An 18,547-nucleotide genomic window follows, 5' to 3' on the forward strand; every position below is an offset into this window, starting at 1 on the left:
TCTAGAAACTGACTTCTGCCAATTAAGTCCACATGTAATTCCACCTAAATGCTGCTGTAACTGGCATGGTAGAAGTGCTGAGTCAGGTGGAGATGGGCCCTGTGCAATGAGAGGTAAGATTTGGTATGTCACCTTACAGATTTGGTATGTTACTTACAAGCAAATGTCTCAATTGTGTGCTTTAGGTCCTGTGGTCTGCCTGCTGCTCTTGGGAATGTTACAATTGCTTTCAGTGTAAAAAGGAACAAATATGTCCAGACTTGTAGCTGCATAATAAGCCCTCACAGAGTCTTTCAGCCAGTATTTTGATGGTGTATTTAGAAAGTCTTTCAAATATGACCTTTCAACTACTGATGCCATCCTGTAACTTTCACAGAAATGACTGTGTCAACTGCATCACATGGCTGAAGCTAGACTGATTTTCAGCCATGTGATGCTATTTTATCACCCTCAGGACAAAGGTTAAGTCCTTTCTTTCTTTTCTCTGTTAGGCACCACTTTCTTTGGTCCTCTTACTTTGATAACTGCTGAAATTCCTGCGGACCACAGAGTTAAGAGTTTCTATAATCCACTGTGCGCTTCTCTGGTGAAGAACCCTGCTGGTGTGCTGCATGTAACAGAAATACCTTCACACAATGAAGCAATCATTCTTCCCTGTCAGGTCTGAATGTCTTGATTCTCATCCTGCAGCAGGCTTGGCAGGCAACAAATCCCCTGGTTTGCACAGGGCAGTGGCCAGCACAATCTTTCTGCATTTTAAAACATTCTTTAATGCTAGTCTCTCTGCATTCAAATGGTAACTTTAGCTGACATAGGCTTTTGTAGAATATTTGAATTGTAGCCTATTGAAACTCTACCACACTGAATTTATGAATAACTTTATTGCAGTATAAATGTGTTATTTTTCCCTTTATTTATAATCGTATGAGCATGTTTTTATACCTGTTCTGTGACTTATTTGGAGGCTATTGTTTCCTTTTTCTTTAGATGGGGGCATGTGCATTTTTGAAAGCTTGAATACAAAGTGGGTATCATTGAGATAAAGACTCATAGTTTTTACATCAACCTAATCAAGCCTGTGGACTGAATGGACAGAAGAAAATAAATTTAATACTATATTGCATATTATATGATGGTGTAATTAAGTAAATGGACAAGTGTTGGATGCACAGCTGGACTAAAGTAAATTTACTGAAGCTGAGGATATTTCCTGTGTGTTTTTTCACTCTAGATTTCAAGATTGCATATGCAAAAATTCAATCTCTTCCTAAGTGAAAACCAATGTAAAATTAATCACACTTTGTAAGAGAAAAGGTATGAAGTAGGTCGGGTTTAAAATCTGAGTTTTAAATATTCTCTTTTCTGCCAGTTCTGGAAAACAAACAAGAAAAGCCAGGAGCAAAACCCAACACTAACAGCAACTATCCAAAACTTGGACAGATACTGTGTAAAACTCTAATACTAAAAAAGGAATTATGGCAACCCAACTTGATATTTGCAGCATACATAAGCCATGCTGGATGCCCACCTGGGCATGAGGGGTGTGATGCCTGGCTGAGCAGTGGTGTGTCCCCACTACCAGTGGTGATGCTGCTCTGCTGACACTGGTGGAGACTGACTTGAGGGGACCTGTTGAGCCTGCCAGAGCACAGGGTGATCTCTAGGCAGCAGGCTGGGGCTTGGCAAGAGGAAAGGCAGCTATGATTCTCCCTGTGCCACTTGTCACCTTGTTCCCCTACCACTTAAGATCCTCAGTGCCACCCAGCCCATACCCACTTGCAATGGGGATGGTCCTTCCTGGCCTTGTGCCCAAGCACTGGATATTTGGGTTTTAGTGACAGCGAGGCAGGTGTTGGGGCAGAGAGGGGAATGTGGGTGAGGGTGGACAATAAGAATTGGCATCGGAGGAGACCTGAGGGCTGGATCTGTCTCAGGATGTGGCTTAATGGCTTCTTCCAATTCACAGCTCCATAACTTGTGCTGGAGTCAGGTTTATAATATCTCAGGCATGTGATTCACGTAAGTGTAAAGGCCACTGGATACAATTACACATTTATTTTTACCTACCACTAAGGGAATTTCCATTCAGTACGATGTGAGCTGGTTGCCCTTGCTCTGTACTGTTTCACTAGTATTTTTCCTGACAATTCATGTCTAAGAAACACAAGACAGAGAGAGACTTAATGTTATGTGAAAGGGTTTTCCTAGGGTAACTGTATTCAGTCTTTGCTCAAACTGAACGAATAACTTTGATCTGTCAACTGTGAAAAGTAAACTGGGTGCGACCTTCCGTCATCGGCTAATCGTCTCACTTAATGACATCTGTTAACTTTGTTCTGATATTAGATCATGGTCTTTCTTTGTACTGTCAAGATTTTTCATTCAAGGTCTAATTATTTCACTTTATGTGTATACAGATATCTTGGGAGTCAGTTGCACCTAGTACGAAGAGCATTTTTTCTATTTTGAATTTCAAAAACTGATCACAGTGGTCAGATCGACGTGGCCTTTTAATGGATAAAATATGCCAGCTTAAAGCCCAGCATTGTATCTCAGTCCCTCTCTTCCCCTCAGTTTCTTTTAGGTACTGTATTTACTTTTATTCTTAAGTGAGAGAGAAGGAGGAAAAGGGAGAATTGTTTCTGTTCCAGATATTTCAATACTTGAAAATTTGATTGAATTGATTTGTTACATACATCCAAACTGGCCCACAGGAAGGAAGAAGAAAATACTGGTTTTCAGACTGTCCCTTTCCCTTTCAAAGTTCTTTTTTAACCTTTTAATAGTGACAAAGGCATGGGTAGGCGGCATTTTGGGGGATTAATGGTCATTTGGGGTTAATGCCCTAAGGCCCTCTGTCCCTCAGCTCTTTGCAAACAGTGATTAATCTCCAGGGGAATGTATGTGCCCTGATCGGTACTCCTGATAATGCTCATCCTTATAGTATAGATCAAAACGTGTAGACTTATTGTGGTAATGGCCATGTTCTCACCTCCCAGGCTTTGTTCAGTTCAGTCAGCCACAGCTTAAGCTCCTGGTATCTGGTCACATTCAGTTCAACAGGCGTTTCATCCCTTGGGTCCAATCCTGCAATATGCCCAGTGCTACTCACCAGTGTTTTTGTGCACACTGTCTTCTCCTCTAGGAACTCTAGGGAAATTTCCCTTAGAATGTTGGGGCACTCAGTTCCCTCTCCCTCTACTGTGCAGTAGCACTGGAGGGTGTGGGACCACTGAAAAGGCAAGGAGTGGAAACTGGCTTTTGGGGTGAGGGGACAGTGGTAGGTGGCCAGATTGGTGGCAGGAGAGGCATTGCACAACCATGAACTCTTGCACCTGTTTCCTTTTTCTGTCCCCAGCCAGCTCTTCATTTGTTACTATGCTGTACTCTCTTCTTTGCCAGGTTCAGGTGAAAGTAAAATGGTCAGTTAAGTGAATTGCACCATCTGTAGAAGAGCAGTGCCTGTCAGTAAGTCAGCCCATACTGACCAGGTGAGTAGGTCTAATATTTTTCAGATGCTTTCCCAGGTATAGCAAGGGATTACAAGCTGCAGAATACCACATCAGCTCTTACAGATAGGCCAGGTGCTGTCTCTGTATTAGGGGATTGTTTTCTTGTTTACATTTCGTAGTACATTGTCTGGTCTACTTTTCCATTTCTGAAGCAGTTTATACTACATCACCTCCTCTGGGAAATTATTCCATAGTCTAGTAGTCCTCACTGGGATCCAGTCTCATTCCAATTAACATTTCATGCATTTGGAGTAGGAGTGTCTAGTTCAATATCTGGTTATAAAGTAACACCCCCAGGTAAGGAAAAATGTATGGAAGGTATCAAGACTGCTACATGTAAAGGCTTTAAATTCTGAGAATCTGAAATAATTGTTTCAGTACATTCCTGACTCTTTAAAAACATACTACCTGCTGAGAAGTAATGGAATAAAAAAATTAAAACCTCAGTGGCCATATTTCCTTCTCCTGTCCCATGTTTAAGTCAATGTAATATTTTTATGTGGTATCTAATCTCTCTGTGAGCAGCACCCTGAGCTGTCCTCTGGGTTTTCAGCATGCATTCTTTCCACATTAGGAAAAGGATTCTGTCTTATAAACTCTTATATGTAAACGTTGTCACTGTTAGATCTTTATGGTCAATTAAAAGCATGTGAATGGGTACAAGTATTTGATTTTAGTTTAATAGAGTAGGAAGTTTTCTTTTAGTTTATAGCTATCAAAAATGCTATCTTTTTAGTTTATTTTTGGTCTTGATAGGACTTTTAAATACAACAGTTACTTAGTAAGTGATATTATGTTACATTTTCACGACAGTTTATTATACATACATACAATTTTTCACAGCTTCCAAGCAGTTGTTTTCCTTTTTCACTCTTTCAGTGATTGCGATGGGCTACTATAGAACTAGCAAAGCGTATAATCACTGGTCCCTTCTGAGTATATTCCCAAACCTAGTTTGAAAGCATGGAGGCTATTCCTGTAATTCTTAATGAACTCCAGCCACTCTTGATGACAATAAAAGAAAATGCAAAGCCATTAGCAACTTGCCAGAACAGTGGAGTAATAGCTAGTCAGAGCTATTGGGAGCTGTGGGGCTATTTGGAAACAAATGATTATTTCACCAGCAGCAGAGTAAAACAAGCTGCACAGGTCTACTCTACTTTTTTTTCCCCTTAAACTCTTCCTCCTCTTTTTTCTCTCCCTCTTTCATGCTGACCATATTTGTCAAAAAAAGCCTAGAAATCAAGCATGTGGAGATTTCATTCACACACATCAAAGTGGGAGACTTTCATCATGGCATTAATAGCTAAGCCTTCTCTCTTATCGCATTTCCAAGTGCACCTTTGCTTGCTCAATTTATAGAAACATTCACTATTCTTGGAGAAAAAATATCCAGTCTTTATTAAGAATTCTAAATTAGCATGACTACTGACTTTCCTAGGGGAATACATTTAAAAAGGAAATGTAACTTCCGGCCTTATTTTGCTTTTAAGTATTTTACCTGCTTATTGCATGTTGATTTTAACCATCTCATGTATTGTGTAATAATCTGAGGTGTTTCATTGTTCTGTATTTGCCAGTTGAACATTCAGGTTCCATTTTGTTCTGTTCTATTCTTTATTTTAAAAAAACTCCAAACCACCATGAACTTGATCTTGCCCAACCTGAGAAGCCCATAAGACACACCACGGACATTTAGGGGTCTGCTAACAACTTCTCCCCAAAAGGGCCAGTATCAAAGAGCCAGACAGACTGCATCTTTGATGCAAACCACAGGAATTAATAAAGGAAATAAACACAACTGGAAAGTTTGAATCCAGTTGATGGGATCCCTGTCAGTGACTGAAAGCCATTTCAGGGCTGTCCTTTTTCTTCAAGTGTCCTGTTTAAAATTATGAGAACACCACTGAAAGGGATGTTGGTGGGAACAGCCGGGTGAAAACAGGACTGTTGCCACCACTAGATCTGGTCAGACATAGCTTGTCTAGAATAATTTAAAAACCCTTCAATTCCAGCACATTGCTGGTTACCTGTTATCGTGCTGCATCTCTCTCTTGCAGTGAATAAAATGTCACTGCATCTTTTTAAGTTCTTGTTCTAGTGAATCCTGTTGGCTTGTACACATCCAGGCCAGTGAGAGTCAAGGCAGAAACCACACACAGGCACAGGCTGTAAACATTGGAAAGCTGCCATGTCCACTCCCAGAATATTTGGTATAAGGAGGCAGGAATATAAGAGCAGTTAAGCTGGGCTGGGCCACAGGGAGAATACCCAGTAATGACTGCAGTGAATGCTTTGGGGAGAGTATAAAAAGGGAGTGACATATAGTGACTGGGGTTAGACAAGGAGTTCAGATGTTTCCCTTTCTACAAGACAGGAAGAAAATCATCACCAGTATCATAAACAGAAACACTTAAGACTGCCCTCTGCACTGTATGCATGTGTGCATGTGGCAAATGAAATCCCATGAAGGAAAGTTTTGGAAAAGAAAAAAGGCAAGGAGAGGAAAGCTACCATAGCTCTCAATATTATTATCAGAAAAAAAAATCCCACAACACAACCCTCCAGAGCACTCATTTATCTTTGCAAAGCCTATACAATGAGTTATTCAGCTCTAAGAGATATCCTCCGAGTGAAGTGACTCATCCTGGATCTTTCAGCTGTGTACACACACAGGTGAGAAGATTCCCACAGGATACCTTGCTTACCTGACGTATTCTGGAAGTTAGCTAGTAGGAAAAGGCAATGCTTGCTACCCAGGAACAGAGACGCTGCCTTGGATATCTGCAATTTAAGGGGAAAAACCTTTAAGTTTTATTTTAGATACTTCCCTGATAGCAAAGTGGGTAAGGCTTGATGCAGGGCAGGGGAGTGGGACAAAGCACAATCTTGTCTTGGCAGAAAGTGCTAGAAGAGGGGACAGCCATGAAGGTCCAAAACTGCTTGGATATCCTGTGAGAGGTGATGACCATATGGAACTCAAAGATGGAGAAGAGGTTAGGTACTTCATGAGGGAGAGGGAAGATCCAAATCCTTGAAGAAGGTCTCTTTGCAGTAGGATGAGGTAATAATGAACAAATCTTCAGTGAGAAGACACTATTCAGAAATAGCAATCATGAGCACCTTAGGGAAACTGAGAATCTTGATGTGTTTTTGCTTCAGAATGCAGGGAAAGGTGGGCATGAGAGTCACAACATTGGTCACATGCCAAAAGGTGAACCTGGCCTGACAGGTGTGATGACTTGAGTTCTGGCTGTTAAACAGTATGCTCTGGACCAGGGCAAGGAAAGGTTTACTTCAGTTCCAAGATGTACCAAACGTGCAAATCATGAGATTCAGGATGATGATGCTCACATGGAGTAATTGACTTAAACTAGACTGAGTCTTCTCTTCCAGAAGCTCAGTGCATATGGGCTATTCTCTACACTATCATTCCTGTTGAATCTTTACAGACCTTTGCTTTTCTGATGGGTCTTCTGCTTCTTTTTCTCTTATTCTCCCCATGCTGCTGTCTCTACTTCCTTTAAATTCTTTCTCTTTGTTGTTGCATTTCTCTACAAACACCTTGGAAATTTTGTCTGAGCTATCCTTCCTTTCTGGGGAGTTGGCCTGATTTATTGAGTTTATTCATTAAGACTTGTTCTTCTCCCCCATCTTACCCCTCTCCCTTGGTGTAATACGGTCTTTTTCTGCTGTTTAATGTTATTGATTCCTGATGTAATCTATGTGGATTGTTTTTTGGCCACATCTTCTTTTCTGTCTTCTGGCTTTTGTCTCTTCTTTCTGTTGAATTCAGTGAGATCATGTGCTTCAAGTAAACAGAATAGGCCAAATTCTTGTCTGTATTTGTTGCGGTGGTTTAGTTTCCTGCATTGGTTTAGCAAGCCCCAACCATCCCAGAGAGTGCAGCGGGGCTGCTTCGGGGAGAGCGGCTGCTCCGCTCTCTTGCAGCCCTTTCAGGCGGCCCCGTGCTCCGGCTAGCTGGGCTCTGCAACACGGTGACAATAAATGAGGCAGAAGGGTCCCTGCATGGCGACCTCAGAGGAACTTTCATTTTACACGATGACAAGCCAGCTCCCAGAGGCAGAGAGACCCCATGGTCAGGGAGCTTGGGATTTTCTCAGGGCGCAGGAGCGGTACATGGGAGTTAGGGTACTGGAACCAATAGGGAGAACCCGAGGGTGTGGCTGGGACTAGGGGCTGGGAAGGGGGGACAATGTGGAAAAGGCAGACAGTTTAATAAGAAAAGGAGTGGGAAGATACAGCGCTACGTGTATTTTCTGCTTCTAGTGCCTGGTCTCAAAAGACTCTTTTATCAGCAAGAATACTTCAAGTTACAGGTATCTGAACAGGTGCCTTTATCTGCCTCATTTGTAACTGAATGGTTAGGACATTTTTAATTACTCACCAATATTAACCAATATTAGAGCTGAACAACCTCAGTCAACAAACCAATTTTTTTCTTTTAATGAGTTCAATTCATTGAAATACAACTCATAAAATGTCATCCTTGCAAAAAGACTGGTTCTAAAACTTTGGTTTTATGGTATTGAATGTCACATTACTTCCGAACCTGTATAGGATGGTTCACAATTCTTTCAGGTACTCAACCACCCTTCGCATTGCTGGATTTCAGAAGAGTGGTGGGTTTCTAGCTCTTTGACTACGTAAGTGTAGAGTCTTTATACAGATTATCTAAATTACAGGTATGAGGTCAGATGAGAGATTTTAGCATTCACATTTCCCTTTGATTTCAAAGTAGCTGCCCAGAGCCTTAGAGGAGTGAGTTCTTATGCTGTATTTCTGGTACATCCTGGTTGGAAGTTAATTGCTCTCACAGGGATAAGTTGGGCTGTAACTGCTCTCACCCCAGAGGCTGTCTGTGTGTGAGTCAAAGTCCCAGCTCACTTGTTCTCTCTGACTTTTCCTGCAATGGATGATGGGTATCATTTAGCAATTAGCAATAAAAAAATGATCATGTGGAAATAATACTATGAAGCAGAAAAGAGGGTTTCTAAATAGTCAGTTCTACTGTGCCATCAGGTTGTTTTTCTCTGCCAAACATGTCTTCATTTGAATGGGGTAAAGCACGGATAGGTAAATAGTGGCTATGCTCTGAGACAGACTTGGCTGAAACCATTGATTTCCGTCTCAGTATCACAATGGTAACCTTGGCCTAATGCTTGGCTTGAAAAAGTGCCCCATGTAATGGAGCAGAATATGGGCAAATACCTCATGATTGGTCTTGTGTGAGTTGCAAGAGGACTGATCTCCTGTCCAGAGGAGAGCTAGCTGAGAGGTTACAGTCTCTTTTATGCTAAGCTGGTGTTGAAAAATATCCATTACCTCCTGAACAAGAGTAGGGAGTTTTGCTATGCTCTGAGAAGGTGCACCAAGCCTTGAGCAGGTGATCCTGATCCTTTCATGCCACCTGAGCGGTTCAGAAACTAGGTACTTTGTCTGCAGATGTCCATCAGGTAAAGACTTCCCCACTGAGTGGGAATTATCAACTAGCAGAGAAATCATGGAGGTGCCTCCAGCCTCACACAGGCAGGACACACGATGGAGCCTGCCTGGCCATCCCAGCCCTCCTAGGCTGCCATGACTTTCCTCTGCAACTGTCATTTGAAATCTTGTGCACTGGAGGGCACGTCCAGGAGTGCCAGGAATATATGTCCAGGTGAGACAAGGTGTGATGATTAACACTCTGGAAAAAATGACACAAAGGTCCTCTGGGTTAGTGCTCCTCTGAGTACCATCACAGCCACTTGAAGTGGATGAATTATCTTGGCATAATCTGCAGCTCCTGGAGACTTCATACTGCCTGGAGCCTTATGCTGCTCTCACTAGGGGCTTGCATTCAAACAGCACATAAATGAAATGTGAAGTCTCACCCCAAGAAATCCCTCTTTCTCCTTGGGCAGAAATCCCTCTTTCTCCTTTCTCCACCCCCAATCCCACCCCACTGTACAGCACACAGAGATCCCTGCAAGCACAGGCTGTGCACCAAGTCCAGGCAATAAGAGATTTGGTGGAAGACACAACATTTACAGGCTCTCAGAAGGCTTATTGGAAAAATCTGTGAATTAATTAATGCATAATAAGACAGCACAGTATCTTCAAGGACTTCTTGTAGCCTTCCCCTAAAGCTTGGGTTTAATATTTCTCTTTACAGCAGTCATCTCCATATATCTTCTGTAATGTGCTGGAATCAGTGCCTTGGAGAATTTTTTTGAATTCTAGTTGTCAGACAGCTATAGACCAATTAATCTAGAAGTATGCACATTTGGGGATGATATTCTCCAGTGACTCAGCAATGTAACAGATGGCAAAATATTTCATATTTATTTCCATTCCATTTCTATATTGGAAATGAACCCAGACATTTTATTTTTTTTGACAGTCAGACAACATCTGTTGAGAGCACTGTCAGCTGAATTACAACCTCGCTGGCAGGTAGTTGGGTAGACAGCATGAATTACTTTCAGCTATTCTGTATGTGGTTAAATCTCTTTTTCTACTACATTATTTTCATTATAACTGCTGGATTGATGGATGTTGACTAGCTTTACATTGTATCGCTGAGAGTTTAAGTTTAGTCACATAAAGATTTGGTGCATTAAGATGCTGAGCATTAAGTTGTGATATCAATGGATTTATTTGTACTCATTCCTTAGCCAAGACCAATTAAAGAAGGGATATTTTGGAGGGAACAGGCCAGGGGTTTGGAGGAGATGCACTTCACTGCCATGGAAGGAACTCAAGTGTGGGAGTGACTTGGAGGATTTAGTCCCAGGAGCTGGTGTAGTCCAGACATATCACAGTCTGAGATATCTGAGCTGAGCGAGAGGCTGCCAAGTGCTCTCTCTCCTGGTGCAAGCAGCATACTAGATTTCTGGCAGTTCCCAAACAAAGTTTTTCCTGGGGAAGCAGGTGTGGAAGTTGAGGCCTTTCATGGTGAGAGGATGAGGAGCCTGAGCACTGGAGGAAGCCTGATCTGAGGGAAGGGATTTGGTATTTTTGTGCAAAGATCTAAACTCCCTGAGCAGTAGAATTAGCAGTTTCATTTAGGCTTGTTGTCCTGTGTCTTGTATGCCTTATCTCAATGCAGTAAACTCTGTTCCTGCCCTCCTGAGCACTATCCACACTGCCAGTCTACTCTGCAGCAGCACAGTCAATTCTGCCTCTGTCTGGGTGCTCTTCCCCCTCCACAGTACTCTAAGCTCTCTTACCTTTTTTCTGCTGTTGAGCACTACACTGTGTGTGATGATCAGAGACACACACATGTTAATTTTCTAGAGAACATATGGCTGTGGACTGGCCAGCTGCTGCCAAACAGATTGAACAACAGCTGAGTTCTTCTCCCGTTTCCATCAGACATTTCAGATTTTCAGCAAATATGTGTGAGTGTCCTCTAAGATGTTTACTGTCTGCCAAATGCTATTAGGGTAAACTGATGGACAGATAGGACAGACAGGGTAAGCACAGTTCTGGAAAACTAGGTTAAGAATCATAGTAAACAAGTGAGTAATGAGGGAAATATTTGCAAAACATTAGTTTAATTCCTTGGATTCTATGCTATCCCTTAACTGACTTTATTCAGCTTCTTCTTTGGGATAGGAATTAGATGTTCTTCTCTGTTTATTTGGTACTTAACATAATTTGCTCACAGCATACATATGAAGTCAGACTGGTTACATCCACTCAACCATATGCATGTGTGTGTATTTATACATGTGTACAAAGGTATCCGAACCCAAGGGTGATCACTGCTGTTAGTTACTAAAAACTTAGATGTTACTCTAATTGAGCCCTGGTTACAGTTCTTCACAGATACTTCTTTTTGCTGTTCTTTTATTAGGTTATGAAGGTTTTAAGACAAAAGGTGGTGGTCCTTTTAACCAAGAAACACAGCACTGTTTAAATTTTGCAAAACAAGCTCAATGAAGTTCAGAAGTCTTCATGGCCACTGACCACCTGCTGAAATGATCTGTGGGTGAATCACTTGCTGATCCAAAATCACCTGAGGCAAAATTTTCCTTTAAAGCTAACCCACATATCTTAGGATGCAAAACCCCTTCAGGTCTTTAATAAATTCTCAGTTTCTTGTCCAAAACTTTGGAGCATGGTGAACTACCCCCAAGACAATAAAAGTGCAAAAAATAACCTTCATGACACCTTTGTCAACCCCGTTATGGTAGGCATAAGGTCCCAGACCTGGTATAGGGACTGTGAGGTGGCTGCTAGATGGACTCAGTTCCATGTACGCTGTGTCTACAGGTGAATAATTGTAACAGGAATATTACATTTTCCATCTATAATAAAAAGATAGGAAATAATTTAATATAAAAAGCCAGTTTAAAGGGTGTTCCACCTCCTCTGGAAACAGAGAGGGGAAAACTTGTAGCAGTCAGGAGTATTTAGTAGCTGGAAAGGATGCAGATGCCATTAATGAGACAAGCCTACAAGGCTGAAAGAGAAAAACGTGCATGAAAAAGCTGCAGAGTATGAAATCCAAACTTTATCAGTCATGCAGCCTGTTTAAACCAATGTCTTGTCTTCCACAGGAAATCAGTAGAGGTGGAGGACTTAGCACTACCTAGATAGTGTCAACAAAAGTAGCAATGAAAAATAGTGTGGATCAAGGGGTGACATGTACAGATCTTGTAGCTAGGGTGGGGGGAGTTGCTGCAGACAAGTACGTCCTTTTAATTACCCTTCTCACATCCCTTAGATAAAAACAATGCAAAGGAGTAATCTCAAGAGGAATATAGTTCTCTCTAAATGTGAAAGATATTAAGCAAACATTCTTCTGCCCATAGAGACTGTAAAAGCTCTTCTCACTGTAAAGTTTGCGTGCCATCTCCTGTTTCTGCACTTATATGAAGAAAGCAAAGGGTAACAGAAGTTTAGGAATCACATGAGAAAGAGCTTCTTTTGTCTGTGGATCTTTCAGACCATGGGAAGCCTTCTGGGACAGGAGGAATATGAAATATTCCCTTGGTTAGGCTTGACCTTCATTATTCATTTCCCAGACCACTTGTTGACATCAATTTTGTCGTATCAGAACATGGCTGGAATATGGTCATTCTACCAGAATGTAACCAAAATAAAAACCCTGTGAGGATGATGTGTCTGTGCTCTTGTCAATAGTTATCCTTTATTTTTCTGTCTTATCTTTCCTATATTGCTATGGAGAGAGATAAGTTCAGTCTGTGAGGGAGGGTCCTGCATACAAGTTGGGTGTGAGGCAATGCAAGGCAAAGGCTTGATGAAGTCTGTAGCAAAGAACAGCAGGCATCACTGATGTGGGATTTTGCAGGTAAGAAGCCAAAATGTAAACAGAAACCAGTTTCACTTACATTCTTCCAAAAGCAATTAAATGCAGTAAATTCTGTGTAGTGTAAATTAGTAATGTTGTGATTTGGAGGAGCAAAACTGCAGTAAGAAGAGTGGCTGAGCACGGGTAGACAGCATGAGGTGGGAGCTGATGAAGCACTGAGGAAGTTAAACGAGTTTCTCGTCTTGTTGCTGGCAATCTGGGGAGTGAGGTTATCAATGTGACATTTCTCACCTGTACTTCAGGTTTGTTAATTTGTTATTCTGTTTTATTTGTTATTTATTCTTTATTCTGTTTATTTGTTGTTTATTCTTACAACAAATTAATGCATCCCGTTCAGTGGGAGAGTCTGGAGTTTTGCCTGTCACTGCCTGACCAGCTCAAATTGCCACTGACCTTCCTCGTACTCCTGTAAGCAATTACAGCAGTACAAAGCAGATGCAAAGCTCTGAATCTCCACACCTTCCTGCATGACAGTGAGGTGAAGTCAAGCTGTAAGAAAAAGATCCCCTCCATAGACTTCAGCTGGCTTTGCTGATGATAGGTTGGAGGAAGAAATTGGATATGTGCTGCCTGACTGACAGCGTGGAAATAACCCTGACCTTGGCAACACTTGTACCTGAGCCAGCCTGTCTGCATGTGAACTGTCCTCTAGAAACTGCTGAAATACTTCATTTGTTCAGAGCTAATATGTGTTTGAAGGACTGAACCAAAATGGCAACTTCAGGTGTTAGTCACATAGTCAGTCAACTCCCCTCAAAAATTTAAGAGACAAGGCTGTGGTTCTGCTTTCTTGCTTCAACAGGAAGAGCCAGGCAGGCATGTGAACAGGCGGTAGCTGATCCAGAAGATCCTCTGAAAGCTGTCTGATGCTGACTGTTCTCCCATGGCACTGGTAACACCACCGTGCTCAACATGCACAACGTGGCTGGTGTGGGTCTGTAAGAGCCAAGGTCTGTCGGGGCCATGGTCTCTGAGGTGCCCCGTTCACTCCAGCATGATGATACCTCTGTAACACAGGCAGACAGAACTGAAGTGTGCAGACTCAAATGTCTGAGCTAACAACCTCTACAAATTTAGCTCCTTGCATTAAGCAAAGAAGCTTTAAATTGCACAGAACTCACATTGTTGTCTGCTTCAAATTTCGAAGATACACCTATAGAAGTGGTTTTGATACTTTATGTATTGAACAATCACCATGTGTCCTTCAAAGTCCTGTTTCTGTGCCTGAGCTGTTTCTGGGCTATTTGGGATTGAGGCTGCTGTGCTGTGTTTAAAAGTCAGTATGTGTAGATTAGAATGAGGAATACGTGAAATGTGGAGGTGTTTAGAATTTCTATTTCATTTCCACCTTAAATGTTCAGGTATTGTTTAATTAAAATTAATTCACCTCAAGTATTGCACCTAACCACAGAGAATCAGATTGGAGACAAACTTAAATTTTTTTTTTTTCAAGACTGTATTTGCCTTTTTTTTTCTTTCACTACAGCTTGAGATATCCTTCTGTTAGAATGTGGTGCAGGATGCCCTTTATGACATTCTGGTGCATTGTTGTGAAAGGAATTATCATGTTGCAAATTCAATAACCTGCCTTCAGGATCAGTTAGCAAGAAATCATAGGCCATAAAGGAACAAAACCTTGTTAAACTTAACATCCTCAGTAACAAAGCAGGAAGGGTAAGAGGAGTTCTAAAAATTTCAGAGGTTTTGGTTTTAATCAGCTTTGAAAATTTTGATCTAATTTGAAACGTGAGTTTCAGATGATTATCCTGCTTTCTGTACCACAGAAAGTTTGTTCATAAGGTGAAAATCCACTGTGTGCCAAGACTCAGTTTAGAGAATGTTTTTATGGCTATCTAATAAACTTTGAAAATACGAGTTTATAATGGAAATGCTGACTGACTCCTTATTCTAACAAGACTGGTGGATGCTGCTGTAATGTATTGTGTAATTTATAGGAGTCACCTGTTAAGCCATCTGGGACAGAAAGTTTCCCAACTTCTAAAATGTTTAACTTGATTAGCCTTATGAACTTCATTTTACAATGATACCAAATTCAGGCTGTGCCAGCCCATTGTATTCTTGGGCTGTCTTCTCATATTTATCCAAAAAATTAAAAAGAGCTTTTTTAATTACCCCAATATGAGTGGTAGTGCAGGTTAGAAGGGTGATGCTGGTGCTTTGATTTATTGTTTATAGGTGTCATATGGAATGAGTCCTGGGGTAAAATAAAAGTTTCTGTTGTTACTCTTCAGCTAGGGAAAGTGTTGGTTTTTTTTAAAAGGGACTTGGGGCTTTTAAAAAGTGGCTAAACTATATTAGTCCATTGGGCCTTTCACAGGCTGGAGGACTGAACAGAAAGAGAGGTTAATGGAGAAAGAAAGATGATGAAAGATGGGGCATCATTAATGGGGGATCATTAATAGGCGTCAGCTAGAAAAGGCCTGTCTGTGAGTTTATGGGAATAGCAATGTCTCTTGTAGTAGTAAACACTTTAATTTGCCTTGGAAGCCAGTGATCAATGAGAAGCAACTTTAGTTTGTCACTGGTTTATTATTTTGTTCACCAACTGTTTTTTTCTCATCTATAATAATTTTCCTGTGTTCTTTATTTAGTTTCATAGTACTCTGATTAAGAGGTGTTTGTCATCAGGACTTTCACCTCAGCATTTGGGATTCTTCATGTGATTTAGCACGGAGAATTGCTGTTACTTTGCTAAAAGAAACATCCATTTTTGCAGATGATGTGATGAAGTTAAAGCACTGAACTTCAGGTGATCATTACAGATATTTTGCATGGGAATTAGAGCAGTATTAGCCTTTCCCCCACATTGCAACTGTAGTACTTAACATTTTGCACTCCTGTTGAAGTGTCTATGAATGTAACTTGGCATTTTCACCCCAGCTGTTGCAAGGTGTTGCTCAATACTCTTAAACAGATGCTAACATCCAGTGAACATCCAGCTAGCAGTAGTCTTTAGACAGCCTGACAGACAAGCCCTGGCCTTGTAGGAGAGCCAGATGTTTCTGGGCAGCCTGTCGGAGATCGTGGAGCCGACTCCTATGGGAATAATGAGCATCCCAAGCCTCAGTGCTTTCCACACCATATGTAAGAGGCATGTCGCCCAGCTTTGTCCTCCCTGAATACATGTAGGGCAGATGAAACATTTATGAAAAATAACTCTGAATGAGAATTCCAGCAAAAGGAAAACCCCGTAGTCCACAGGCAGTTCTCCACCCTCAGGAAGCAGGTGAAGAACTGACTGAAACATCCAAACCAGATAGCAATCCCATTGCTTAATGTGCTACTGGCAGCTTCTCAAAAATTATGGTGATGGGGTGCAATGAGATTATACATATATTGGCACAGACTCATATTCCCTGGTGCCTTCTCTTCATTTTAATTTTTAGGTTTTTATGTATATTTCAGAAGTCTAGACACTATATCAAGGTAATTGAAGCATTAGTTTGTCTGCTACTTGGAAATACGTGAGGATTTGGGAGTCAGAGTGGACACAGCTGAGGATTCAGTGCAATGCTATGAAAAAGGAAGGTGGTGCATATCAAGTCAGTATAGGGAGATTATCTGCCCTCTCCACTTACTATTTATAGGGCTGAAAAACTGCACTCTTGTACTGGAATACAAGAGTGGAAAGATGGGCCATTAACACCTGAAGATGTAAAAAGCATGACCTAAATACTTGTCTGACTATTTTCTAAGAACTTTCATTCAGTGGAAATACATAGCAGTTAAGGATTCTAACCTCAACAACAAAGGCAGAACAAAACGCTGGATACAGTTTAGCACCAAACAGATACAGCAGAGAAATGAGACAAATATTTAAGCAATGCTAAAAAAATGACTGAGCTACCAAGGGAAAAACTGAGTCCTACATCTCCTGAAAACTTCACACCGAGACTTGCTGGAGAATGCATATAAGCCAAAAAATTTCTGGGGCTTAATAAAAATGTAGGTGAATGGAATTATATGGTCAGTGTCATACTTTTGGTCTTTAGGAGTAGAAGTAGAAAGGAAGATGATTTTAAAGGGAGGTAACAGCCTGCTGCAGGCAGGCTTAAAAGAAGACAGAGCACAGACAGCAATTGATGGTGATCACAACTATTTTTCTTTTCTATTTTTATCTCTGTCTTTTCAGTGACTGCATTCAAGGATGGCAAGAGACCACGTACCATTACGTAACCATTTGAGTGAAAAGAATTTTCCTCAAAAGTACTTGGGACACTAAGCAGATGGCAGCAACTTAATCCAATCCAAAGAAGGAATAAATGAAATCACTTAGTCAGTTACATTCACTGGGGAAACTCTCTGATTCTCTCAGATCTAATGGAAAAAGAAAATAAAACATTACTGAAAGTGCCACGTATATGTATTTTTATTACAGCAGAGTAATCAGTTGTCTTTTGTTTTCTTAAATGGATATTATTGACAAAATTAGTTTGGTTTTTTTTTTTAATTACCTTTTAAATCTTCCTTAACAGTTTCTTACCGTAGTTCATATTAGTTGAACTGATGCTGACACAGAAATGCTGTAGTTAGTAGCTATGTGAGATCAGATTAATTGCAAACTCTGTCTGCTTGCTTTGCTGTTGTGTTTTTCCATGGGAGTCAGCAGAAACCATGGTTGAACGCTTGCATCTGCCCACAAAGCCAGACTAGGAAATGAACTTCACCAAAGCTTTCTCAACATAACATCATGGAAAACAGTTGGAAGGAGGAAAGCAGTGGGGCAGAGCTAATTCAGTCCATAACTAGGTGAAAATCGGGTGCTTCATGCTCTTCTGGTGGGGTTTGGACCTGCAGCAAGTCTATGATTGTAGGTGACCACCTTTGAAAAATATCTTTCCCTCTCCTTCCTTCCGAAGTATGACCTTTCACCTACTGTCTCAGGAGATGCATTTTTCATCTCTAGCCAAAGGGGCTTCCACAATACCTCTAAAAGTTTTAGATGCACCCAAAATGCCAACCTTTAAGCTCCTAGGGAAACTACAGACAAATATGAGTTTGCTGAGCTGTATTACACGTCCTTATTGCTGTTGCAGCAAAACGTGCTCCTGCTGATGAGATATCTGGATGCAAAGCAGAATATGCAGAAAGAATATGGTTACTGCTAATAGTTTGCTCTCTGAAACTAATTTCCCCTTAAAATTAATACTGTTTTAATTTTCACCATTCAGTTAATGGTAAGGCACAATTTTAAATTCAATTAACCTTCCAGGGCACAAGTAGTTACTGTCAGTGCACAGGTATGGCAAGGCAGATTGTCACAGCCAGGGCCCATCCTGACACCCCAGCCACTAGCAGGGCAGCCAGGGACAGCCCCAGGCACTGGGAAAAGGAACATGTGAGATTAACAGGAGAAGTTATTATGACACTCAGGGTCCTGGAATTTATTGCACATCCACAAAGGGTTTCTGTGCATGGATTCTTGCCTGTGTGTAGAGGTGCACTGGCCACATTCCACCTCCCACTTCATCCTGATGTGCAGCTCCATCGCCTCCTCCTAGCTCACCACCCACCCAGCTTCATGCTACCAATGGATGTCCCTGCAGGTCACAAGCCCATACCAACCTGTTTCAAAAAAGAGTGGGTTTAAGCAAGGTAATCCTTGAAAGGAATCTCTGATTTGGAATCATTGTGAATTTGGAGTTGTCTTCCAAATCTTAGTCCTCCAGGT

At 41.3% G+C, this 18,547-nt stretch overlaps 1 long non-coding RNA gene across 2 annotated transcripts in view; it reads left to right on the forward strand.

Moving 5' to 3' along the window:
- The window catches only part of LOC125317292, an 80,162-nt gene extending 62,930 nt beyond the window's left edge, over nt 1-17,232 (forward strand). For both annotated transcript variants that reach the window (XR_007200006.1, XR_007200005.1), the window contains one exon: nt 17,009-17,232. This is a non-coding gene — a long non-coding RNA (uncharacterized LOC125317292). The remainder of the gene's footprint in view (nt 1-17,008) is intronic.
- Nucleotides 17,233-18,547: the final 1,315 nt, after the last annotated feature.

The sequence above is a fragment of the Corvus hawaiiensis genome, chromosome 26 (genome assembly GCF_020740725.1).
Source record: "Corvus hawaiiensis isolate bCorHaw1 chromosome 26, bCorHaw1.pri.cur, whole genome shotgun sequence".
Lineage (NCBI taxonomy): Eukaryota > Metazoa > Chordata > Aves > Passeriformes > Corvidae > Corvus > Corvus hawaiiensis.